General features: G+C 39.4%; 1 non-coding gene across 1 annotated transcript; it reads left to right on the top strand.

Annotated features, from left to right (window-relative positions):
- The first annotated feature begins 5817 nt into the window (after positions 1-5817).
- Positions 5818-5924, top strand: LOC125819216 (small nucleolar RNA R71). The gene has a single exon (XR_007442445.1). It is a non-coding gene; the product is annotated as a small nucleolar RNA R71 (small nucleolar RNA).
- Positions 5925-23054: the final 17130 nt, after the last annotated feature.

A 23054-nucleotide genomic window follows, 5' to 3' on the forward strand; every position in this document is an offset into this window, starting at 1 on the left:
TAACCATTAGCCATATTATCCTATTTATGGCTCACAGACACACTCAGACAACCAGCATAATAGCACAAAACTCAAGCAAGAGCATGTAATAGAAAATCCCACCCCTGAAAATCCTCCAAATCCACAGGTACACAACAATTAGGTTATTCTACTCAAAACTTCGCAATCACCAATATGCACGAAACGATTTCAGTGAGGTTTTCCAAGATTCCACAAAAACCCACTAACTGGGTGCACACACCAAGCATAACCCACAAACAACACCCATCAATTTCACCAATTTTAACCCACATACTAGTGATTCGAAGTGTATCTACTCAAGAATCCGAAAACATCACAAATAACAACAGCATACACAACATGACAAGTGGAAAATCTACTTCTAAACCCCCACAATAAGAGCAAACTTCAACCCATAGCAACACACACTTTCACATGCCTAAAATCGCAAGAGTAAAGCATATGCGCATAACAGGCGAAGCGGGGTTGCTGAAAAATGGAGAAGAGCAAGGAGGGTGAAGCTGCGCGACACGGAATGACTTGAAAAAATTACAGGGGTGAAGGGAAGGAGAAGATTGTGGTGAATGTAACGAAAAGGGGAAAGGATGGCCAAATTAGGGGGAGAAATTAGGGTTAAAAGGGTTGGGGTCGGGTAATTTCCAAACGCGGAGTATGCACGGAGTCCATTGGAAATTTAATTCCAGGTGAGGCCAATATTTGGCCCTTGTTCCACGTCGCGGACTAGCACGGTATTGCCTTCATTTTGACGTAAAAGTAACTTATCATCAAATTGAAATTCTAGGCCCCCTCCGCGACGCACTCCCTATACGGAGACCTCTACCTCAAATTGTATCAGGAGAGGCAACATTTTGCCCCGCCTCCGCGACTGGGCGAAATTTATTCATCCTACATAATATCAGCTCAACACCCATTAGTCAAAAACATAATGGGTTGCCTCTCATCCAGCGCCTTAGTTTTGGTCGTGGCACGATGAATATTTTTGTATTTTATTTGATAAATCATTTTTAACTAATTCCTAGGAACTAGAATAATCAAATAAAACACATAAATCCTAACTATTACAATGGTTCACGGGTTACCTCCCGTGTAGTGCCTAATTTAACGTCGCGGCACAACCCATCTCATGACTCATTCGTCATTCAATGTGAGCGCTTCAAGCTCATGATCCACATCACTTCCGAAATAATGCTTGACCCTTTGACCATTCACAAGGAAAGTCCAACTCTTATCATTGTTTTCTAACTCCACAGCGCCATGGTGGGTCATCCTCACCAGCTCAAACTGTCCACTCCACTTAGACCGAAGCTTCCATGGGAACAACTTCAATCTAGAATTGAAAAGTAACACTAACCGACCATGCTCAAAGGTGCGTGACACAATATGCTTGTCATGCCACCTCTTGGTCTTCTTTTATACAGCTTTGCATTTTCATAGGCGTGAAGCCTAAACTCTTCTAGCTCTTGCAACTGTGTGATCCTCTTTCTGCCTGCTAACTCAACATCTAGATTCAGCTTCTTGATCGCCCAATATGTCTTGTGCTCTAACTCAGCTGGTAAGTGACAAGCTTTCCTAGACCCCATTTGATAAGGAGAAGTCCCTATCGGTGTTTGTAAGCAGACTGATATGACCATAAGGCATCATCTAACTTGTCAGCCCAATCTCTTCTTTGGGCATTCACAGTCATTTGGAGGATCTGCTTGACCTACCTGTTTGATACCTCTACTGCCCGCTAGTTTGGGGATGATATGTTGTAGCCATTTTGTGTCTCACCCCATACTTTGCTAACAGACTATGAACTGAGTTATTGATAAAGTGCTTACTTCCATCACTGATTATCACCTTTGGCGTTCCAAAGCTAGTGAAGATGTGCTTTCGGATGAACTTGACAACCACTTTGGCATCATTTGTTGGCAATGCAACAGTCTCCACCCACTTAGACACGTAGTCCACAATGACTAGAAAGTATTGATTACTCTGGGATGATGGGAATGGTCCCATGAAGTCTATCCCCTACACATTAAAGACCTCCACCTCTAGTATGTTGTTCAATGGCATTCATGCCTTTTCAAAATGGTGCACATCCTCTAACACTGATCACAACCTTTCACAAACAAAGCAGCATCTTTAAATAAGGTAGTCCAAAAGATACTAGATTACATACCTTATGGCGCAGTTCTTTCGCCTCTATGATGTCCACCATATGGCGACGTGTGGCAACTCTCCAACACTTGTGTCGCCTTCTACTCGCTATACACCTTCTCATCATCTGATCCGAACCCTACTTGAACAAATAGGCTCATCCCATATATAAAAGCGTGCATCATATTTTACCTCTATTTTTGATGTGTTGATGCCCCAGGTGGAAATAAACCACTCACCAGAAATTCAAAATGTCCGCATACCAAGGCACCTTAGCAATTTCCAAGGGAAGAAACTGCTCATCAGGAAACTCTTCACGAATCTGCCCTTCAATTTTCACATGAGATGAATCCTCTAGTCGGGACATATGATCAACTATTTGGTTCTCAGTTCCCTTCCTATCTCTTATTTAGAGATCAAACTCTTACAGCAACAGGATCCACCTAATCAGCTTAGGTTTGGCATCCTTCTTGTTGAACAAGTACCGAATGGACACATGATCAATGTAGACTATCACTTTGGTTCCCCGCAAAGTATGACCTGAACTTGTCAAATGCGAACACCAATGCCAAGATCTCCTTCTCAGTAACTGTGTAGTTCGATTGGGTTGCGTCAAGTGTTTTGCTCACATAATAGATGGAGTGAAACACCTTGCCCTTTCTCTACCCAAGCACTGCCCCAACTGCTATATTACTAGCAACACACATCAGCTCGTATGGAAGCTCCCAATTTAGAGCAATAAGAATAGGAGCCTCAACCAAATTTTGTTTCAGCATCTCAAAAGCCTGCAAACATTTTTCATCAAACACAAATTTCATCTCTTTCTCTAATAAGTTACACATAGGTCTTGCAGTTTTAGAGTAGTCCTTGATGAACCTCCTATAAAAACCAGTATGTCCAAGGAAGCTTCACACTCCTTCAGTGATATTGGTGGTGGCAACTTCTAAATCACTTCCACCTTCGCTTTGTCTACTTCTATCCACTCTTGGAGATCTTGTGCCCTAACACAATTCCTACTCTTACCAGAAAGTGACACTTCTCCCAGTTCAGCACCAGATTGGTCTCCTCACACCTAGTAAGAACTCTGTCAAGATTAGATAAAAAAAGTTCGAACGACTCACCAAAAACCGAGAAATCATCCATGAATACTTCGACAAAATCTTCCACCATATCATGGAAGACTGCCATCATACATATCTGAAATGTGGTTGGGGCATTACAAAAGCCGAATGGAATGCATTTGAACGCATGCGTGCCATATGGGCAAGTGAATATCGTCTTCTCTTAATTCTCAAGTGCAATGATGACTTGATTATACCTGAATACCTATCAAGGAAACAATAATACTTTTGGCCAGCCAACCTGTCTAACATTTGATCAATGAACGGTACCGGATAGTGGTCCTTCCTGTAGCTTTATTGAGTTTTTTGTAGTCCATACATATCCTTCGCCTATACATTGTTCTTGTGGGGATCAACTCATTTTTCTCATTGGTCACAACTGTCATTCTGCTCTTCTTGAGCACACACTGCACTGGACTTAACCATTTACTGTCAGATATTGGGTACACAATCCCTGAATCCAGCCACTTGATGACTTCTTTTCTGACAACATCCTCCATCAATGGATTTAGTCTCTGCTGATGTTGTGCACTTGCCTTGTACCCTTCTTCGATGTATATTTTGTGCATACACAGTGCGGGACTAATACCATGGATGTCAGACATTGCCACCCCAGAGTTGCTTTCCTCCTTTTCAGAGTGAGTAGTGCGGCTTCCACATGTTCGTCAGATACTGCTGCAGACAAAATAACCGGTAAGGTTTAATCTTCATCCAAAAATGCATACCTGAGGTGGGCTGGCAGTGTTTTCAACTCCAGCTTGGGTGGTTCTTCAATGGAGGGTTTAGGTGGAGGACCCAAGACCCTATTTAGAGGCTCCCAACGCTCTCCAGAGGTAACCATAAGTGACATATCAAGGAATTGCACCATTTCATATGCCTCAACATCCCCATATTTAGCTTCTGCCTCAAGATCTATCACGGTTATGGCAGGCAACTCCTCATACACAGCTGGCAATTTTAAAGCTTTGTATACATCAAACACCTCCTCTTTATCATGAGCTCTCAAAGTAAGCTGTCCAGCTGCTACATCTATCATTGCCCTACCAGTCGCTAAGAAAGGTTGTCCTAAGATGAAAGGGATCTCAGGATCATGTTCGAAATATAATACTACAAAATCTACTCGGAAAATTAGAGATCCCACTTGTACTAACACATTTTCCAAACACCCTCAGGTCTAGCTACAGATCTATCCGCCAACTGCAAAATTATTGCCGTTGGTTTATGACTACCCAACCCCAGCTTTTTGTACAGAGAAGTTGGCATTAAGTTTATACTCGCTACTAGATCACACAACCCTCAAGCATGGATGCTTTGCCCCATAGTAATCTATACAGTAAAACTACCTAGATCTTTTAGTTTAATGGGTAGCTTGTTCTGAATTCTGGAGTTGCACTCTTCAATAAGTGCCACAATCTCATACTCTGTCAACCTCCTTTTGTTTGCTACAATCTCTTTCACATACTTCGCATACCTTGGTATACCCTGCAAAACATGTATCAATGGAAAGTTAATGTGAACTTGTTTCAAGAGAGAGAAACTTACCAAAACATTTGTCCTCCTTTTGTTTGTTGAACTTCTGAGGAAATGGAGGAGGTGGTCTCACTATTGGTTGCACTCTTTCTTCCAATGCAACTACTTCATTCTCCTTAAGCTCACCCTCTTTAGGTTCACTCTCTTTGTTTACACTTTCAGTGTTTCTTTTCTTAGGACCTAACTCCTCCAATTGCAAACCACTGTGTGTACTTACTGCATTCACTTGTTTAGGATTTGGGTCAGTGTTTCCAAGCAAACCTCCTTGCGATCGTGAATTTTGGGCACTAGCAAACTGCCCAAATTTCTTCTCCAGATTCTATGTAGCTGACTGATTATTTCTCACATTAGCAGCTAACTAGGCTTGATCAACCATAATCTTTTTCAGCATCTCCTCCACACTCATGTTTTCGGATTGCCGCTTGGGTTACTCTCTTTGTGCCTGTGGTTGATACCCATTGGCATTGCCTTGTGGCTTATAATGGTTTTGCCCTTGGCCCTGGTTCTGATTTCCACCCCAAGAAAAGTTTGGGTGGTTACGCCAACTTGGTTATAGGAGTTTCCATAATTTTATTTTCCTCCTCCTCTCTGGGCATTCCCTACATAATTAACAAAATCTAGGTTTGCACCACATATCTCTGCATCGTGATCGCTACCTCCGTAGATCTCACACCAATACGGTGGTTGTTGAACTGCATTTACTTGTGCAGGCTATTGTCCCAATGCCATGTTGCTAAAATGTGTACTCATCATATTCTGCATAGCAGAAATCTATGCAATTAGAGCAGTCATTACAACTACTTCCAGCATACCTGCAGTTTTCTGTACTACAAGTTTAATTCCCCCTCCGTTCCACTCTGGATTACCTTGAGATATCCGATTCAGCAAGGTGAACAGTTCATAATAAGTCTTCTCTTAGGCCTGTCCACCTGCAGCTGAATCAAGCAAAATCTTTGTGTTAGGCTCCAACCCTTCAATGAAGGTATGGACTAATAGCTCATTAGATTGATGATGATGAGGGCAACTCATCAACATTGATTTAAACCTATCCCAAGCTTGGTACAAGTTCTCACCACCCTTCTGCCTAAAACTCAAAATATCACTCCTCAACTTAGCTGTTTTCTAGATGGAAAAAATCTAATGAGGAATTTTCGTGCCAAATCATCCAGGTAGTAATTGAATTCCCAGGCTCTAAGTTCAACCATCTTTTTGCTTCCCAAGCAGAGAGAAAGGAAATAAGGTGAGCGTCACATAATATTTATTCACCCAGTTGGAGTGTAAGTATCATTGATCTCGAGGAAGTTTTGAATGTGAAGTGTGGCATCCTCATGTGAAAGACCAGTAAACTGCCCATTCGTGTGCAAAATTTACACCATACTCTGCTTCAGTTCAAATCTCCCACCAGGTTCAGGTTTCTGTATGCATGAAGTCACATTGGTAGGGAGTAGGATTGCCACGTCTCGTACTTTCAACTTAGCAGCCATTGTCTCATGTTATTCTTCCTCTGTTTTTGGTCTAGGAGATTCTAGCTCACCAATAACTATGTAAGTGTACGAATCTTTCAGGTTCTAAGAGAGGTAATAACAACCCTTGATCGTCGTCCAGTTTGGAGTTTCAAAAAAACCTGCAACACTGGAATGCTAAGATCAAGTTGTCAACACTTGCGTTTCAACTTCAGAAATTAGAAAAACTCAAATACTTTCTAATTCTAAAGTCCACGGTAGCGGCGCCAAAAACATGTTGCGGTCTAACACACAAACAAGTGCACGTGAATGTACAGGTAATGAAGTGGCTCTTTTTGCGAGCCAGGTTTCATACCCACAGGACCTTACACTTAGAAACTGTCAAATTCTCTAGTTTTCAGTTAACCACAAATGTATTTCCAAATTTAAAAAGTTGTTTGTTTCTATTTATAAATTTTAAAACAAAATGTAACTAACACGATTCAGTTTCACGGGTTACAAACAATGATTTGGGAAAGGTCCAGGGCTACAGCTTCTATCATGATTCATGCACTCAATATCATTTATATGGATAATTATTAACAATCGAATCAATGAATCACAGTGTTAGATGTATGATAATGGTCTCCCGACCTCTAATCGCCTACGATAGATAACACCCTAACTATATCGTTGAGAGGGGATAAACTGATTACCTATCGAGCATTAAGTTATCTTACTGTATGGTAACCTGACCGAGGTCCCTAGGTATATCCTTATCCTAGAAACTAATCAACCTTAGCTATTTAGAGTTCAACAAGCTCCTTATGCCCCAGGTTCTATCCTCTAATTCCTCTCCCGAGTTCAATTCGGACAATGAATTTATTTATATGGTGATAAATCATGAAATACGGAAAATACGAACATAAGAAAGATTCATGTGATATTCAATAATAAAACCAAAAACAACTCAATCAATTAAAATCATCATGTAGCCACCGCCCAAGAACTAGGGCATTTAGCTAATCATAATACAATAATCAATCATATAATGGTTATGAATCATCAAACGATTGAAAGGACAAGAGTTTTAGAAATAACCCTAAAAACTCCAGAAAACGTATTCGAAAGTCGTCGCTCTTTAAATACTGAAAAAAATAATAAATACCCCATTAAAATAAAATAAAACCCTATTTCTACTAAAAGTCGAAACTACCAAATCTAGTACTCAGGCACGCAACGCGCGGTGCCTTCCAAATTTTGATTCCAAGAACCATTTGCCTTCTGCGCGATGTGCGAGCATCACGAGGTGTTCTACCTAGGATCGATTTATTGCTCACAGAATTTCACTCCCTCTCTGCGATGCAGAGAGGACACACACTGTTCTGCCTAGAGGTTGATTTCGCAACACACATTTTGCATTCCTCCGCACGTCGTGGAGAGAACACATAAATGCCTTGGTGCATTTTCTTCAACTTCTTCCTTGCTCTCTTTTGACTCGAATCTTCAGATTTCTTCCTTTTTCCCTTTTTGTGCTCGTTTCTCCCATTAAGCTTACCTACAGAACTAATTATATTGGTTAGCTCATAAATAAGTGTACGACTCGATAAGACTGCAAACAAATACATTTTGACTTCAAACTCGACGTAAATGCAGGCCTAATTAGCATTCTAGGCATATAAATATACCTAAGATCAATCCTCAAAAGATTGAAGCGGTTAGGAATTAGGTTAGGCCTAGCTCTGTGACTGAAACGACCCCAAAAATGCCCGAAAATGTGCTTCGAAAACACCTATAATTGTAATTTCCATATATCTCAAAATCCGTTTCGTTTTTCGAAAATTCGACTTCATATTCTTGTTTAGGGGGTCAAATTGAGTGGGAAATGGGTCTAACCCAAATTTTAGAGCAACCGTATCAAAATCCAAAATTTCCAAGTGAAGCCTTTTTCGAGGGTCTACTTTGGAGGGTCATATCTACTAGCACACAAATTATTTGGTGGCCAATAATATATCCATGGAAAGCCCTTTGAGTTAGCTATCTAACACACTTCGTTTCACCTCATTCGGAGTTCGGACGAAGACGTTATGCCCATTTTCGTAAAATCTGTCCGGCAGAAAAAGGCAATTTCCAGTAGCTAATTTTACTGTTCACCCGCCCCATTTTTTTTTCTAAGTGTTGGAGGATTTTCTTCCAAAGGGCATATGTTATTTCCTATATAGCATTAGTTCAAATTTCATCTCTAAAACATTTCCAAAACACCTCTCCCATACTTAGACACATTTTCTCTCAAGTTCTCTCAAGAACCCTAATCCAAAACCTTCCTCAAGATTGAAGAGACTCTTGTTCCAAGTTGCAAGCTTCCATTGAAGACACTCTCAAGACCTTCATAAGAACTCAAGGTATGTGGTGTTGAACTCATGTGTCCTTCCACCCATAGTGCCTAGACTCTATTCTACTCACTAATTCATGGTTTAAGTTAAGATTCATATATTAGTCTTGTTCTTTGTAATAATTTCCTACACATTGAATTCTAAACATGAAAAGTGATTGTTTTGAGCATGTTGTGACCCTAGAACTTGAACCTAAATTTGGAATGGATGTGGAGATTTTCATGTGGTATTGTGGGTGTTAAAAAGGTGTTGTTGTAGGTTGTTCATTGGTTTGGCTGCATAATTACTACCCTATTTCTCATGCTCTTTGATTCCATTACATGCCTTCAAGGTGTTTGACAAAATGTCCAACTATGGAGAATTGATAAATTGATGTTTTAAAGCTTGAGTTATGAGATGTATGGAACTCCAAAGATGTGTTGATGACAAACTAAGCTTGTGTATATGTTCATTCCATACGTGAGATTGCATTAGAGCCTAATGAGAATTTCCTATATAAAGTGTTGCATGACCATGCCCGGTCCGGGGGAAAAGAACCGGACAACCATGTGAGAGGTTTATATCTCACCACCTAGGATGCTTGGGGTGTGACCAACATCAACCATGTGAGAGGTTTATATCTCACCACCTAGGATTCTTGGGGTGTGACCAACATCAACCATGTGAGAGGTTTATATCTCACCACCTAGGATGCTTGGGGTGTGACCAACATCAACCATGTGAGGGGTTTATACCTTGCCACCAGGGTGTTCGGGTGTGAACGGCATCCCCCATCCTAAGTTGGGGTTATAGATTGGTTGGATCATGCATACACATATGATATCTACTATTAGTATAGATTTACTTAAACATGTTTTGACTTCACTTTGATCATGCATCCTCATATTGTTATTCATAATGCCTATGAAACTATTTCTTGTATTTCGATTGTGTCCTTGTTTATTGTTGTGTTGCACCCCGCATAATTAGTACATTCCAAGTACTAACGCATATTTTGCCTACATGATGTCACCATGTAGGGACCGGAGCTACTCTTGATCCTTCTCTCCATTCACGTGGCTAGTACGACGCTTATCCGAGTTTGTTGGTAAGTCCTCGATAATTCGAGGGCTATGTTATGTTTCTTACGCCTATGTTTTGAGACTTTAGCTTGCAATTGTATTTTAACTATGAGGGGAGCCGGTAATATGTCATGGCCCCCGTCCTATCTATGTATGTAGAGGTGTGCGTTGGACAAGTATTTTGTAAACGAGCTTGACTCTTATTCTATGATGTTATTTTGAAATGGTTTGCCTTAGTCCCTATTTCCCGTTAATTAATGTTGAATGTACTTCCGCGACCGATGAAGTGTGATGACAAGTTTGAGAGGCTTGTTTGGGGTTCTTTCGGGTTCCTCATTCGCCATGTCACGTCTAGGCCCTAGGCTTGGGTCGTGACAAGCTTGGTATCAGAGCACTAGGTTGTTAAATCCTCGGAGTCCAACACACCGCATTGAGTAGAGTCCTAATCATGGTTGTGAAGCGCGCCACGACTATGAATGGGAGGCTACAAAATGTTTTAGGAAAGGTTTCCCTTCTTCATGTTCTATGTCGTGCTTAGAGTGTGATAAGGTGATTCCTCCCTAACGCTTGTTCTTTGATTGCTAGATCATCATTCCAAACGTGAGGGGAAGACGGGCCCGATCACCGGAAGAGCCACCCACCAATGGTGAGCTCCGTGATGCACTCACCATGCTTGCACAAGTGGTATCTAACCAAGTGCAACAAGGAGCCCAAGCTCCTCGAACTACCACCCCGGGGGAAAGGGTGAGAGATTTCATGAGGATGAACCCTCCGGTCTTCCATGGTTCAAAGGTGGATGAGGACCCGCAAGAGTTCATCGATGAGGTATGCAAAATCTTGACCATTATGGATGTTGGTGCTTGTGAGAAGGCGGAATTGGCGGCTTACCAACTCAAGGGGGTTGCTCAAATTTGGTTTGATCAATGGAAGGGTGAGAAATGTAATGGCTATGTGGTGTTGTGGGAGGAGTTTAAAATTGCTTTCCTTAATAGGTTCTTCCCTCTTGAGCTTAGGGAGGCAAAGTTGGTGGAGTTCATGAACTTGAAGCAAGGAGCTATGAGTGTGAGAGAGTATGCCCTCAAATATGTCCAACTCTCCAAGTATGCACCTCACTTGGTGGCCGACTCTAGGTCGAGGATGAACAAATTTGTGATGGGTGTATCCGACTTGGTTAGTGAGGAGTGTCGGTCCGCTATGCTCATTGGAGATATGGATTTGTCTCGGTTGATGACTTATGCCGAGCAAATGGAGGAGGAGAAATTGAGGAAGAGAAGGGGGCACGAGGCCAGAGGGCCCGATTGGAGAATAGGTTCCCTAAGGGTGCTAGATTTCATCAAGGCCGAGGAAACCCTCATGTCAACCGGGGATTTGCTATCAATGTTCCTAGACCTCAAGGGGAGGTGAAGTGGGTTCTATGGATGTATGCCCTAAGTGTGGGAGGAAGCATGGTGGTCCTTGCATGAAGGGTTCGGGTGCTTGCTTTGAATGTGGAGAAGTGGGTCATAAGAGGTTTGAATGTCCCAAGATCCGCAACAAGGTCCGAAGTGCTAACACTACTCCTTTGGGTAGAGGTGCTTCTCAAAGTGGTGCCCCAAGGAACAATCGATTTTATGCTTTGCATGGTAGACAAGGTGTTAATGAGACCCCGGATGTGGTGACCGGTATGTTGCAAATCTTTGATCTTGATGTTTATACTTTGATTGATCCGGGTGCCACCCTTTCCTTTGTTACCCCCTTAGTTGCTAGAAAATTTCATGTTGAGTCGGAATTGTTGCATGAGTCATATGAAGTATCTACTCCCATTGGTGTCTCTATTGTTGCTAGAAAAGTGTATAGAAATTGTCCGGTTTGCATATTGAATAAGTTGTTGCCTTGCGATCTTATTGAGTTGAACATGGTGGATTTTGATGTTATTCTTGGGATGGATTGGTTGCATGCATATTATGCTTCTATTGATTGTAGGACTCGTAAAGTCAAGTTCCGATTTCCTAATGAACCCGTCCTTGAGTGGGAGAGCCGGGATGTTGTGGTGAAGGGGAAATTCATTTCTTGCATTAAAGCCCATAGGTTGATTTCCAAAGGGTGCTTGTACCATATTGTGAGAGTCAATGATGTGGAGTCTAAAGTCCCTCCTATTGAGTCTATTCCGGTTGTTAATGAGTTTCTAGATGTCTTCCCAGAAGACCTTCCCGGTGTCCCTCCCGAAAGGGAGATAGATCTTGGTATAGACCTCCTTCCCGATACTCAACCTATTTCTATCCCCCCTTACCGTATGGCCCCGGCAGAGTTGAAAGAGTTGAAAGAGCAATTAAAAGATTTGTTAGAGAAGGGATTTATTAGACCTAGTCATTCTCCCTGGGGTGCTCCGGTTTTGTTTGTGAAGAAGAAAGATGGGTCTCTTAGAATGTGTATTGATTATCGACAACTTAATAGGGTCACCGTCAAGAATAGGTATCCTCTTCCAAGGATTGACGATTTATTTGACCAATTGCATGGGGCTAGTCACTTCTCTAAGATTGATCTTCGGTCAGGGTATCATCAAGTGAAGGTGAGGGAGTGTGATATTCCCAAGACGGCCTTTCGTACTAGGTATGGGCACTATGAGTTTGTGGTGATGTCTTTCGGGTTGACTAATGCTCCGGCTCTCTTTATGGATTTGATGAATAGGGTTTTCAAACCCTACCTTGATTCTTTTGTGGTGGTGTTTATAGATGACATCTTGATCTATTCTCGGGGTGAGGAAGAGCACAAGGGTCACTTGAGGGTGGTACTCCAAAGATTGAGGGAAGAGAAGTTGTACGCTAAATATGAAAAGTGTGAGTTTTGGTTGAAGGAAGTTGCTTTCCTAGGCCATGTGGTGTCGGGGGATGGTATTAAGGTGGATCCTAAGAAGACCGATGTTATTAGGAATTGGCCAGACCTTTGACCCCGTCGGATATAAGGAGTTTCTTGGGTTTAGCGGGTTATTATAGGAGATTTGTAGAAGGGTTTTCTTCTCTTGCTTCTCCTATGACTAAGTTGACTCAAAAGAAGGCTAAATTTGTGTGGTCGGATGAGTGTGAGGAAAGCTTCCAAACTTTGAAAGAAAGGCTTGTGTCCGCTCCTATTTTGTCACTTCCGGATGGGTTAGAAGGTTTTGTTGTTTATTGTGATGCTTCCCATATTGGTTTGGGTTGTGTGTTGATGCAAAGTGGTAAGGTTATAGCCTATGCTTCTAGGCAACTTAAGGTTCATGAAAAAAATTACCCAACCCATGATCTTGAATTGGCCGCCGTGGTTTTTGCTTTAAAGATTTGGCATCATTATTTGTATGGGGTGCATGTTGATATCTTCACCGACCATAAGAATCTCCAATATGTGTTCACACAAAAAGATCTTAACTTGAGACAAAGGAGGTGGTTAGAATTCCTTAAGGATTATGATATGAGTGTTCACTATCATCCGGGGAAAGCTAATGTGGTGGCGGATGCATTGAGTAGAGTGTCCATGGGTAGCTTGGCTCATGTGGAGGAAGGTAGTAAAGAGTTGGCTAAGGAGGTCCATCGGTTGGCCAAATTGGGAGTTAGGTTAGAAGGGGTGGATAGTGGAGGAGTAGTTGTTGTTGATGGTTCAAGGTCTTCCTTGGTTGATGAGGTGATAGTCAAGCAAGATCTTGATCCTTCTTTGGTAGAATTAAAGGCTTCGGTGAGTAGTGGTAAGGTGGAGGTTTTCTCCCAAGGGGGAGATGGTGCCCTTAGGTACCAAGGTAGATTATGTGTTCCTTGTGTGGATGGTGTGAGGGAAAGAATCCTTGATGAGGCTCATAATTCTTCTTATTCTATTCATCCGGGGTCAACAAAGATGTATAGAGACTTGAGGGATGTGTATTGGTGGGGCGGTATGAAGAAGGACATTGCAAAATTTGTTTCGGGTTGCCATAGTTGTCAACAAGTCAAGGCTGAACATCAAAGGCCGGGTGGCCTAACTCAAGACATTGAGATACCTACTTGGAAGTGGGAAGAAATCAACATGGATTTTGTAGTGGGCTTACCCAAGGCTAGAAGAGGCTTTGATTCGGTTTGGGTGGTGGTTGATCGGATGACAAAGTCGGCTCATTTCCTATCCGGTTAAAACTACTTACGGGGCTGAAGAGTATGCCAAGTTGTACATTCATGAATTGGTAAGGTTGCATGGGATTCCTTTGTCTATCATCTCGGATCGTGGTGCCCAATTCATTTCTCACTTTTGGAAGTCATTCCAAAGGGGTCTTGGTACAAAGGTAAAGCTTAGCACGGCCTTCCACCCTCAAACGGATGGCCAAGCCGAAAGAACAATTCAAACCTTGGAGGATATGCTTAGAGCTTGTGTATTGGAGTTGAAAGGTAGTTGGGATGATCATCTTCCTTTGATTGAATTTGCATACAACAATAGTTATCATTCTAGTATCGGTATGACTCCTTTTGAGGCACTTTATGGTAGACGGTGTAGGTCACCGGTTGGGTGGTTTGAAGTCGGAGAGGTGGCCTTGTTGGGTTCGGATCTGGTCATGGATGCTCTTGAGAAGGTAAGGATGATTAGGGAGAGGTTGAAAACAGCCCAAAGTCGTCAAAGGTCTTATGCCGATGTGAGGAGACAGGATCTTGAATTCAAAGTGGGTGATTGGGTTTATTTGAAGGTTTCTCCAATGAAAGGTGTGGTTCGTTTTGGTAAGAAGGGGAAATTAAGTCCTAGGTATGTCGGTCCTTATGAGATAATAAGAAGGGTTGGTAAAGTAGCCTATGAGTTGGGGTTGCCCAAGGAGATGGAATTAGTTCATCCGGTATTCCATGTATCGATGTTGAGGAAATGTGTTGGTGATCCTAACGCTATTGTACCTCTTGAGGTTGTGGGTGTTGTAGAAGATAATTTGACGTATGAAGAAGTCCCGGTTCAGATCTTAGATAGACAAGTTAAAAGGTTGAGGAACAAAGAAGTGGCGTCCGTTAAGGTGCTTTGGAGAAATCAACAAGTGGAGAGTGCTACTTGGGAGGCCGAAGCGGACATGCAAAGACGTTATCCTTATCTATTCAACTCCACTCAAGCCTAAGGTATTAAATCAAGTCCTTTGTACTCCATCGAGTCTTACATTTCAGCCTTTGAATCATTAATGTGCATACATGTTTAAATTGATGAGTTATGGATGCTTTACACTAAGTTTTGAAATCTTGAAGTGATGTTTAAATAAAATTTTTGTATTCATGTTGGGGCTGATATGTTCTTACTAAGTCTTGCCTTGTACGTCTCTTCCACATTCGGGGACGAATGTTCCCAAGGGGGAGATATTGAAACGACCCCAAAAATGCCCGAAAATGTGCTTCGGAAACACCTATAATTGTAATTTCCATATATCTCAAAATTCATTTCGTTTTTCGAAAATCCGACTTCATATTCTTGTTTAGGGGGTCAAATTGAGTGGGAAATGGGTCTAACCCAAATTTTAGAGCAACCGTATCAAAATCCAAAATTTCCAAGTGAAGCCTTTTTCGAGGGTCTACTTTGGAGGGTCATATCTCCTAGAACACAAATTATTTGGTGGCCAATAATATATCCATGGAAAGCCCTTTGAGTTAGCTATCTAACGCACTTCGTTTCACCTCATTCGGAGTTCGGACGAAGAAGTTATCCCATTTTCGTAAAATCTGTCCGGCAGAAAAAGACAATTTCCAGTAGCTAATTTTACTGTTCACCCGCCCCATTTTTTTTTCCAAGTGTTGGACGATTTTCTTCCAAAGGGCATATGTTATTTCCTATATAGCATTAGTTCAAATTTCATCTCTAAAACATTTCCAAAACACCTCTCCCATACTTAGACACATTTTCTCTCAAGTTCTCTCAAGAACCCTAATCCAAAACCTTCCTCAAGATTGAAGAGACTCTTGTTCCAAGTTGCAAGCTTCCATTGAAGACACTCTCAAGACCTTCATAAGAACTCAAGGTATGTGGTGTTGAACTCATGGGTCCTTCCACCCATAGTGCCTAGACTCTATTCTACTCACTAATTCATGGTTTAAGTTAAGATTCATATATTAGTCTTGTTATTTGTAATAATTTCCTACACATTGAATTTTAAACATGAAAAGTGATTGTTTTGAGCATGTTGTGACCCTAGAACTTGAACCTAAATTTGGAATGGATGTGGAGATTTTCATGTGGTATTGTGGGTGTTAAAAAGGTGTTGTTGTAGGTTGTTCATTGGTTTGGCTGCATAATTACTACCCTATTTCCCATGCTCTTTGATTTCATTACATGCCTTCAAGGTGTTTGACAAAATGTCCAACTATGGAGAATTGATAAATTGATGCTTTAAAGCTTGAGTTATGAGATGTATGGAACTCCAAAGATGTGTTGATGACAAACTAAGCTTGTGTATATGTTCATTCCATACGTGAGATTGCATTAGAGCCTAATGAGAATTTCCTATATAAAGTGTTGCATGACCATGCCCGGTCCGGGGGAAAAGAACCGGACAACCATGTGAGAGGTTTATATCTCACCACCTAGGATGCTTGGGGTGTGACCAACATCAACCATGTGAGAGGTTTATATCTCACCACCTAGGATGCTTGGGGTGTGACCAACATCAACCATGTGAGGGGTTTATACCTTGCCACCAGGGTGTCCGGGTGTGAACGGCATCCCCCATCCTAAGTTGGGGTTATAGATTGGTTGGATCATGCATACACATATGATATCTACTATTAGTATAGATTTACTTAAACATGTTTTGACTTCACTTTGATCATGCATCCTCATATTGTTATTCATAATGCCTATGAAACTATTTCTTGTATTTCGATTGTGTCCTTGTTTATTGTTGTGTTGCACCCCGCATACTTAGTACATTCCAAGTACTAACGCATATTTTGCCTACATGATGTCACCATGTAGGGACCGGAGCTACTCTTGATCCTTCTCTCCATTCACGTGGCTAGTACGACGCTTATCCGAGTTTGTTGGTGAGTCCTCAATAATTCGAGGGCTATGTTATGTTTCTTACTCCTATGTTTTGAGACTTTAGCTTGCAATTGTATTTTAACTATGAGGGGAGCCGGTAATATATCATGGCCCCCGTCCTATCTATGTATGTAAAGGTGTGCGTTGGACAAGTATTTTGTAAACGAGCTTGACTCTTATTCTATGATGTCATTTTGAAATGGTTTGCCTTAGTCCCTATTTCCCGTTAATTAATGTTGAATGTACTTCCGCGACCGATGAAGTGTGATGACAAGTTTGAGAGGCTTGTTTGGGGTTCCTTCGGGTTCCTCATTCGCCATGTCACGTCTAGGCCCTAGGCTTGGGTCGTGACATAATTGTGGTTTAACTTAGGAATTGTAGTTGCAAATACAGTTCTATGTTTGTGTTATTGGCTTGCTCGAGAGAGAGGTTTTAGAACTAGGGTTTTTGATTGTGGTTTGTGGGTATTGGGTTGACCTGGGTTCAACTCGAGAGAGTGAATCCTAAACCCAATCCCACACATTCAGCTCGAGAGAGTGAATGGATTAAGGTGTGGGCTGGTCTTATTTTGCATGTTTGTTGATGTTCGAGAGAAATCACTTGATTCGGGGTAAATTGTTCGAAAGAAAATTTACCTCCACTATATCCTAGCCTACTTACTAATATCTAGCTATTTACTAATAGTTGCAATTACACATATGTATATATTAGCTTGTAATCAATCACATCCCAAGAACCCATCTCGTTATTGTTATTTCGTAGTATTTGTGACTGTTTCTAGCTGTTAATCAAAACCAAAATCCCCCATTTGACATTCACATCACCCCCTAATTTGAATGATGTCTTTATTCGATAACTTTTATTCCTATGACTTATTTGACCATGTTCATGCTTCCCAATTGAATCTGAAACATGTATCGCTCCCTGTGGGTTTCGACCCCAACTCATTTAGTTGGGTTATATACTGATTAACGATCGTTGACGCTTAGAATTGGATTAAGTTTCTTTGACAACCTTAAAATTCAGTCAAATCTTCTTGTATGAGGCTTTATGTGTAGATTTGTGAGGTAGATATTTGTCATCTCAACAAACCTTATTACTCTTATTTATGATTTTGTTCTATTTTAGAGACAATATCATTTGAGAATTGTATTTTTCTTTCAAATCAATTGTAATACATTAGAAGCTTGTGCACTTGACAACCAGGTTTGGAGATTTAGTTAAGCTGGCTTATTATCCACATTATTAATTGTTATTAAACTTCAAATTTCATTTTATTTCCGCACTTTATTGCAATGGTTGGGTTTGAGGCTAACTTATCTTGGTGGATAAGACGAGTGCCATCACATCCATTTTTGGATCATGACACTTATGGACATGGGGCAAACTTGTAGTAAACTACTACACATTAACTTATTCCTTCCTACCCACGTTCTTACACTAGTATACCAATTCCATTATTACGTATTGCCTTTCTCGCGTCACTGTCTTCCTCTGCGAAAGTAATCGTTCAACCTTTTAGGTGGAATTACACTTCTATTACTCTGACGTGGCTTGCCAATGCAGAAATCACCCATGACATTCTTCTTATCAGAAGTTGGGATCCTAGAGGCAACACTAATATCCTTATCACTATTCACATTGTTGATTGTGTTGTCTATAAGACCGATGGGTGTTTTTCCCTTTGCAGAGTTGTCTCCAATCGAATTAACGTTTTCAATTTCATGTCCTAGAGATGTAACATTTATGCTATCTTCTCTAGTATTTGAAGATTTTCGCACAAGAGAAGGATAATCTCTTGCATAATCTTTCTAAAAATGAGTCAGAAGATAATTTTTATGACAAAGGGAACAATTTGTCACTATTTCTAGCATTCAGATCACTAGCTTCTTTCCCAAGATGAGACAAACTTTTTTTGAGGAGCATTAATGAAGCATTTCACATGTCACATTTTCATTGCCTAAAGATTGATGAGCATGCTTCTGTTTGATACTCAAGGAATTCCCACTTCTTATCTCTCCATCAGTGTGAGCATCAACATCATTAAGCACCTCAAGGAACTTATTCTAGGAAGACTAGAAAAATCATATAAGTGTTTGCAGAGTACAAAAAAAAATTATTAAGGCTATTCAAGTTTCACCAAAACTCTTTTTTTTGGAGAAGGCATATAAAGGAATAAATATTCTATGCTTTTTTGACAAAAGGTTTTGTACTACAGTTTAAATGAAAAACCCTAACTTGAAAGAGTTGACCAATCTCTATTGATGAAGAAGACAATGGCTAATCAATAAGCACAAATGATTATATACAAATAATGAAGCTACCATGTTTAGTAATCGAACCAATTAATTTTTAGCTAACAAAAAATTTAACATTTAATACCCATTCTTTTTTTTATGTCTAGATTCACCTTTGATAAAGTATCCTCTACAATTCAAGGAGGAGCCGAAGTATATCCATGTCAAGAATCAGTATGCAGAAATTAATACCGCTAAAAAAAAATTATTTGAACAAGTGACTCTCAATTAATTATATATGGCGTGAACTATATCAATTCCTCAGCATATAAAAGATTAATCTTATAACACAAGAAAAATGAAAAAATAATCCAAATCAAAGCACACGTTACAGACTAAAACAAAAACGAAGCATAGAGATCAAAGCATATATTAGAGATTTAAAAAAGGAACATAAATCAAAGCAAGAAAGTTTATTGTTAATTTTGCCATGGACTTACAACGTTTTTAAAAATTGTTGATGCAACAACATAAATATTAAGACAATTCAAATTGAAAACTTTACCATTTTCATGTATTTAAGATGCAATACTCTAACAATGAAAAGCAAATATCGAGCTCTATCAATGCGAAAATCTGTCACTTCAAAAATCAAAGCGAAAAATAAAAATAAAATAGTTAAAACAGATTATGAGAATATGATAAAAAAAATTTAAGACAATAGTAAAATCTCACTATGGAAACTCATTATGAAAAGTACCGTCACACTTAGCACAAAAAATAATGGAGATTACAAATAAATAAATAAATCTCTCTGTAGATATGCTAAATTCATAATCTTCACTAAAATTACTTGTCTAAAATGAGTAAATAAAAAGAATCTACCTTTTTCTGAAATTTTAAAACTTTTAAATGAGAAAGTTCATAGGATGAATTTTATGTGATAAATTCAGGTGTATTTAATGAACTAAGCAAAGTGACAGAGTTTTTGATCGAGTAATTTACCTCAATCATAGATTACCGGTGAATTCTCCGGGATGAATTCTGGCAAAATCAATTCGAGAGAATTTTTAGTTCAATGTTTTGCTAGATTCTCAACACCGAAATTTGACAAGTGAGAGGAAAAGAAAGCTCAAGGGTTTATACATTAGTGTGATGAGTTATCCTATATACAATGTGGTTTAGGGAAAATAATATTTTATGTCTAGCTATATTGTTTGTTTTATGTCACGAGAGTCTTGTTAAATAATCTAAAATGAGATGTCATAATTTTTAGTTGTTCACTGTTGCCCGCTGGAATGGAATAAACTATAAAAATACATTGAAGGATCAAAATTTTCCCATATCTTTGAGTTATGAGTCAAAGTAATCCTATTTTTTTTATTATCATAGAGCACTAATAGTCCTCCATAATTTAACAATTGGTGCAATTTTGATATTCTCTGAAGCACCCGTTTAATTTTTAACAGTGTTTTTTGTGCACCAAAAAAACATAGGAATTGCACCAAATTAGTTGTGCATTAGATTCACTCTAAAATGACAATTATAATTACACCAAAAAAGTAGCAGAGAAGTACCATAACAACACAAAAAAATAATACTAAAATTGCACTAGAAAAGCCTCAAAACAATACCATATTTACACCAAAATAGCAGCACTAGATTCCCCTTAAAACTACCCCAAAAAATAAATGAAAAGCAATAGCAAATAATAGTTTAATCTTGAAGGCTTGATGACAATGAAAACTAATTATTTCAATATATAGAAAAATATAGGAATACACAGAAATATACATAAACATATAGAACTTTTAAGTTTATAAATAAAAATATTTTCCTTCAAATTGGTATCTGAGCTTTTAGATCCTAATAGAGAATCAAAGAGTTTCTGCTGCCAGCGGGCGACTATGACCCATTATGTCGACAAACTTCGGGTGAATGATATATGCATGAAAAACGTGGTAAGAGAAAAGACTTACAAAAATATTACCAATTTTAAAGAAGTGCAACCAAACATAAGAGAAAGAAGCTCTTCTCTAAATTAAAAGTTGGAGAGAGTTTGTTTTTTTAAAAATGAGAGTTGGAGAGAGAGTGCTCCAACACAAAAACACACAAAAAGAAAAGGAGTTGATGGGATGGGCATCAACAAGAGTTGGAGAGAGAGAGTGCTCCAACACCAAAAAAAATGTTCGAAATAATAATTGAAAATTGAAGTAGGAATCTTAAGTTGTTTAGGATTTGTTATTTATGATATTTATTATGTCTATTTAGGATTTATTTATCCAAGTTCATATAGGAATATGTTTCCTAGTACTAGTTTATTTTGGTTTCTTACTTTTATAAATAGGGATGTTGCTAATTATTTCAATATACATAAAATATACAGAAAAATATAGGAATAGACTGAAATATACAGAAACATATAGAACTTTTGAGTTTATAAATAAAAATATTTTCCTTCAAAAACAGAACATTATAATGAAGAAGGTTATAGAAATGACTTTTTTCACTAGTTCAAGCACACATATCACTCGGTTCGGTCCCAACATCAGTCGGAAGATTATTTTGAAGATGATTTAAGAAACAACTTCTTTCACCAGTTCCATCTATCTCATCAGTAGGTTCTTTCCCAATAAGAAACAATATTTATTTTTTAAGAAGATATAATATACGTCCTCTTTCGATTTTCGCATTTTCATTGCCTAAAGATAAGATGTTTTTAATGCAAAAATTGAATGTCCCTTCAGGCTAGGTGCACATAAAAATCACTACAATGATCTTGAGCAGACTGAAAATTAGATGTTTTACGCCGGAAGCAATATGCATTTAGAGGTGCTGAAATGGGTGTATCATTCACAGACTACACCACTTGTTTCTTATTGGAGAATAACTCCTCTTCTAAAACATACGTAAAAGATTGATGAGCACACTTCTTTTCGATCTTCAAGGGACTTACACTGCCTATCTGTCCATCAGAGAGATCATTAACATCATTAAGCACCTCAGGGTCTTTATTCTAGAAAGACTAGAAAGATCATATAAGAGTTGTCAGTATATAATACTAAAAGAAGCTCTAAAGTTTACCATAATTATTAAGGCAAGTCGAGTTTTACCAAAATTCTTTCTCAGAAATGGTAATAACAAATAGAAGAGCCCGGAGGGCAAGAACTCTCATTACCCAGAAGTTGAGGTCATGATAGTACACACCCCCGAGAACCCTAAAAGGAGTATAATCCGAAAGAAATAAACTTAGGAGACTCCCGAAGGGAAGTTAGGCCACAAACAATAGAAAACAACAAGGAATATCCCAAAACCTAGTAAAATAAATATAAAGAGCATCTAATAAATTTCTAAAATCTAAAAATACATCGCAAGGTTTTGAAAAATAAGTTAAAGATTTTAAACGATAGATGGAGACTAATGACCATCCTGAAAGAAGGATGTCACCACAACTCCGAAAAAAGGAACTTTGTTGGAAACCAATCAACCGCTATGATGCTCACTCTTACTAGGACATGCATCAAACGGATAACATAAGTACGAGTTTAGTACGATCCACATGTACTCAGTAGGTTAGACCGACTTAGTATAAGCAACTAACTGACTTAAGAAATAAACTATGTAAGCTTTCACGTGCACGCAAAAAAGTCCCATTTTGGCATCGCTACCACCAATTTATATAGAACAACGTGAATAATGTAAACACACAAGAGTACATATAATAATCAAATCAGCACATAAACAAGTCACACAACACAACAAGACTGACCAATGTGATTCAATGAGATGATGAAATGATGGGATAATGTGGTGGTACCAAGGTCATCGCACAACATGTTGTATACACCTTGTCGAGCCTCTAGCTTCTAGACAAGGACAAATGAGGGACTTGGAATCTATATACCAATCTCAATATCTCAATGTCTCATCAACTTGCAACCAAAGCGTGGTCAAGGATGTAACACCCCGTATCCGAAATTAGAGATTTCAGATTTCTGGTGTTACAGGTGGCACTCACGGACACCATCCACGGACCGTAGATGGACTCACGGTCCGTCCTGCAGGTCTGTGGTTCGTGACAGAAAACTTCCCCAGAACTCAGTCAGAAAATTTGACTAAGTGTTGACCCATGGCCGAA

This window comes from Solanum verrucosum, unplaced genomic scaffold (assembly GCF_900185275.1).
Source record: "Solanum verrucosum unplaced genomic scaffold, falcon-dt-bn FXZP01000320.1, whole genome shotgun sequence".
Taxonomy (NCBI): Eukaryota; Viridiplantae; Streptophyta; class Magnoliopsida; order Solanales; family Solanaceae; genus Solanum; species Solanum verrucosum.